The following is a 5,349-nucleotide window of genomic DNA, read 5'->3' as shown; positions in this document are numbered from 1 at the left end:
ACGACCTTCATTTCTAATTGTGTAACCCCATAACGACCTTCATTCCTAATTGTGTATCTCCATAACGACCTTCATTTCTAATTGTGTAACTCCATAACGACCTTCATTCCTATTTGTATATCTCCATAACGACCTTCATTCTTAATTGTGTAACCCCATAACGACCTTCAGTCCTATTTGTATATCTCCATAACGACCTTCATTTCTAATTGTGTAACCCCATAACGACCTTCATTCCTAATTGTGTATCTCCATAACGACCTTCATTCCTAATTGTGTAACCACATAACGACCTTCATTCCTAATTGTGTATCTCCATAACGACCTTCATTCCTAATTGTGTATCTCCATAATGACCTTCACTGTTTCTCTAAACAAATATAAACAAACAGTTTTTATCTTATTTTTACAAACTCTAAAAGATAAAACAATGTCAAAATTAATCAACTACAAAAAATGTATGGTTCATTCGAAATTATCAGATTATTACGTGGCATTTTTCATATCGCATGTATTAATAGCCCTAGGTTCAAATCAGCACAAGAGCGTTTGCTTCAACAAGGGAGAAAAATAACAGCTAGCTTCATATATTGATCCTTTTACGTGATTCCCAAATATAAGTTCAAAGAATGAAAAGTTAACGGACGTCGGACTCCAAATGTAGTTCATTCGATATAAAATCTTTCTATCATATGCCTCAACAGAGAAGTAAAATATTTAAATATGGACGAATCGAAACAAAAAATCATTCAACAATATGCATAATAAACACTGTTTGGAAAAGTCAACTTTTTTAAAGTAACTTTCTAGAGTATGTTTGAAACTTTAAAAAAATGCATTTATTTAGTAATACTTTTTTTTTGTTTAGTTTTTTTTTTTATCTAACTATTTTACTACGGAAGCGTATAGGGGCCTTATATTAATTAGTTAACAATGCTTAAGAAAACTTAATTAATACAATATCGTGTACTATAATGCATTAAATTGTTTTAATTTAGATAATTTACTCACTTATAAGAGATTTAACTCCTTTATTTATGGCAATATTAATTCTTACTAATTTTATGGATGTTAAGTTAAATATCTTTATTTTTTAGAATTTATTAAGTTGCATTAAATAAAACACTTTAATGTTAAGGAAACTTAATTAAGGAGTTTTCATCAATTATACTGTTTTAAGGTGGTACCTAACACTACAGGGAGATAACTCTGTAAAATCAGCTAAACGTTTTAATTACGTTGTGTTGTAAAGGGAATAATAAGCTTCTGAAAGATCAAAATTAGAGTTTGTCAAACTGCTATATAACCAGTGTAATTTTTCTGACAAAACAGTTGGTTCAAAATTTTTGAAATTTTTATATTTTTGTTAAAGGGTCAAAGTAAATACTTTGTCAAAATTTTATCAAAATTAAACGAGCCAAATTAATTTTAGTGAAAGTGTTAGGTACCACCTTAAATTGTTTTAATTAAGTTCATTTACTAACTTATGATAGATAAATCCAACTTAGTTAAGTCATTTTATTTTTTATATTTATCTAAAATGTATAAATTTAAAAGCTTTATTTTTAATATGGCATAACTAAGGCAAGTTAACTGTTATGGTGTATATATACAGCGAAACATTACCACGCATCCATTCTTGGAAGTAAAGCAGCATTTCAATTCGACGAAGCTTTTATTTCGGAAGACGCCAAACTATGTGACCTGATAATGGATATTCACATGATTAAAATGGTAAGTAGAATCAAAGTTGATCACTTCTAGTTTGACATTCAAAAATCAATTAAATGAACAAATTACCAAAATATACTGTAAAACTAAAGAAAACACACGAAGTGAAAGTCAACAGGTAACTCTGGCTTCATATGAAAAACTTACAAGCTTTTCATTCATATTGAACATATTATACCTCCACTCGATGGGGGTATGATCTGGTATATTGGAATAACCTGGTCCATCCGACCGAATGCCATTGCAACAAGTGGTCTATTCAATATATTACTTTACATACACGGGACATAAGTAGAGAAAGATTTTGGTTACTGTCCGACATCGACATCCTATGTGGTGTGTTTTTTTTATTTGTATGGTAAACTCAGTCTTGTGAAAAACTCTACCGAGTCATCGTGCGAGAGAAATTGCGTCTCAAGACTAGTACAGTTGCACAAATACCCTGACCAAAAATGTTATCTGCTTAATTCAGGGGCGGATCCAGCCATTTTAAAAAGGGGGTCCAACTATATGTCCCGATTCAAATGCATTGAGCGGCCAAAAAAGGGGGGTTCGAACCCCCCCCCCAAGAATGGAGGCTTTTGATTGGTCAATAGATGGGGTATTTTTGCACATGTTCATGAATTTATTCCGCTGCAAGGGAAATTTGCAGCGATTTTGATATCACCGAGGTATTTGTCATTAATAATTACAGGTCTAAGTTTACCCTTTTTCTTCTTGTCTCGTATGAGCCTCCTTTATCAGGAGCACCACCATGAGTTATGGCGTAGAAAGGAGGACATTTGGAGCCTGTTTCGGTACAGATTAATGTGAGCATTTGCCTACCAAATTCCCTAGCCAGGCCGTGACGGGTTTTATTACCAGAAAGTTAATCGTCCAAAAACAATATATACAATGCAATAGAAAATATAAAATAAAACATACTAACTAGATCACACGCTCACCTGATTCGCTAAGGCCTCATAGTATAAAAAAGTGCAAAACTATACATAAAATGGAACAATATCACCCCGGATGCCCCACAAATGCCTTGGCCAAATACATTTAAGGTAATAACGAGGAATCCCCATTCGGTTAGGACAAAATACATATCAAAACCGACTCTTCTAAATGCCCTGCTGTAACAACCCTTCACTTAGACGCTTGTAACGAATTTGTCAAGGGATTTGTCTTTTGGTTTTGTGCGTTTTGATGATATTCGGTGTAATTAAAACGATATACATGTATCATAGGAAGGAGTGGCAATTGCAAAAAATACAAATCTTGGGTCTATAAATATTCCTCGCCTTTCAGGCTCGTGAAATTTCACTGCCCCGCGATTTGTAATTTTCACAAATACCACTCCTTTCGATGATGTATCTATTGATAAATCTACCGAATGATGTTACATTATAAACGCACGAGTGACAGCATCTCGGTGAAGGGGTAAAACATACAAAGACCGGGAAAAACATATGCCGGTAAAAATGCATGTACGCCTGGAAAATACCCCGGCAAAGGATAAAAATGTCTCAAACACTTTCTGAAATATCTCGTATTTGTGAAAGAGCAAAGGGCGTAAGTATTGACGTGAATCGGTTAATTCGAGCAAACAAACAAAAGACAAACCAACATCACAAAAAAACAAAAAAGTACACAAATGATACACAGGGATTGTATTTTCTCTGGCTATGACATAATTTTGTATCTAAATATCCTATGTTTATTTTTCAGATTGTTTTGTTTTGTGTATGTGCAACAACAGTGAATGCCATTATTCCCCAACCACAAGATGGAGCGACATTAGACGAACTTATTGAGTACTATTTCAGCCAGTCATACACGCAAGATGAAATACTGGGTTTCCTGCTGTTTCTGCACAATGTGATGATAAGCAAGAGAACTCTGAAAAGAATTTTGAGGAGATTAAATTTAAGAAGAAGAGGTGTTGAAAATCTTTTGCCTGATATTGTACGTAAAATTGTTGACCTGCGACGTTTTGGATACGACCAAGTGGGATATCGCACAATGTGGAGATTGCTAAATACATTATACGGTGTGCGTGCAACCCAAGAGACAGTCAGAATTGCTTTGAGTGTAATTGACACTGACGGTGTCAATGCTAGAAGACGAAGACGGCTTATTAGAAGATCCTATAACAGCAGAGGACCTAATGATTGTCTTTACGTGGATGGGTATGACAAACTTAAGCCTTTCGGCATTTCAATACATGGTTGTATTGATGGCTTTTCCAGAAAAATCATGTGGCTCACTGCCAGTCATACCAACAAGAATCCACGGTACGTTGCTCGTTACTTCGTGGAACACTTAAAGAAGTACAAGCGTGTGCCAAGATCAGTAAGGACTGACGCGGGAACTGAAAATGTTCTTATTCACAGAATCCAAATGGCCTTACGATATCGCCACCGTGATCCTTCGGCTGGAGTTCATAGTGTATCAGTTGGTCGGTCAACTGCAAACCAGAGGATAGAGATGTTATGGAGTTTCTTAATGCGAAATTTTACAATTTTCTGGAAAAATTTATTTAACAGTCTTGTAGAAGAGGGAATTTTAAATAATACTGACCCTTTACATTTAGAATGTGTTCGATTTTGTTTTTTGCCTATCATTCAGTTGCATTTAAACCAGTTCGAAGAAATGTGGAACACCCATCGAATCCGTCAGCAAGGATTCGCGGAACAATGTTATGGGATTCCTAATGTCATGTATTTCCAGCCTATCATTTACGGAAAATTGGACCAATCGTTTGCACTGCCCTGTGGTGACACTGTATTAGATGATATTGCAGATCAATACACTGAACAAACGCTTCACCGTGGAGTTTCACATGAGTTTAGGCAATTGGTATCCTTGGTTACAGGACTGACCATTGAAGACTTTGATGTAGTACAAACGCCTGATGAGGCTAAAACCTTATATCGTCATCTCATATCTTTGATGTTGCACACCATTTTTGCTTAGCTTCTATTAAAATATACTTTGAAAAACGATCTCGTCTTTGATTTTTAGCCTATTTATTGACATCCTCGAAAAACCCATCTTCGCTAGCCAAGGGTTACGATTCACTTCCCTTCTCTAGGGAATTGGATCGTAACCCTTGGCTAGCGAAGATGCGGAAAACCAGGAGTGCCTCCATTACACACTCCTTCATCACCCTAGGTCCAATCTCTATCCAGAGTTATCGATCCATACTCTCCGTATAGGGGGGAGTATGGACCGGGAACTCTGGATAGAGATTGCATGCCCTGGGTCAATTGAAATAATTTTCTTCATATTTGGAACATTTGTATCGTTGACGCTGATTGGTTGTATTACACTGTTAAAGTGCGAGGTTTGGCATGCCACAAAACCAGGTTCAACCCACCATTTTTTCCTTTAAAAATGTCCTATACCAAGTCAGGAATATGGCCATTGTTATATTATAGTTCGTTTCTGTGTGTGTTACAATTTAACGTTGCGTCGTTTGTTTTTTCTTATTTTTTAGTGTAAATTGACATTGCGATAAGACGTGTCACGGTACTTGTCTATCCCAAATTCATGTATTTGGTTTTGATGTTATATTTGTTATTCTCGTGGGATTTTGTCTGATGCTTGGTCCGTTTCTGTATGTGTTAGTTA

The 5,349-nt window shown here is 35.6% G+C and overlaps 1 long non-coding RNA gene across 1 annotated transcript; it reads left to right on the top strand.

The window, feature by feature from the left end:
* Positions 1–1,465: 1,465 nt before the first annotated feature.
* Positions 1,466–4,721, top strand: LOC143043084 (uncharacterized). Its single transcript, XR_012968185.1, has 2 exons — positions 1,466–1,734; positions 3,445–4,721. It is a non-coding gene; the product is annotated as an uncharacterized LOC143043084 (long non-coding RNA).
* Positions 4,722–5,349: the final 628 nt, after the last annotated feature.

The sequence above is a fragment of the Mytilus galloprovincialis genome, chromosome 8, assembly GCF_965363235.1.
Source record: "Mytilus galloprovincialis chromosome 8, xbMytGall1.hap1.1, whole genome shotgun sequence".
In the NCBI taxonomy this organism is placed as follows: Eukaryota; Metazoa; Mollusca; class Bivalvia; order Mytilida; family Mytilidae; genus Mytilus; species Mytilus galloprovincialis.
Note: the sequence above shows the minus strand (reverse complement) of the source record. Positions and strands in the feature narration are given on the sequence as shown.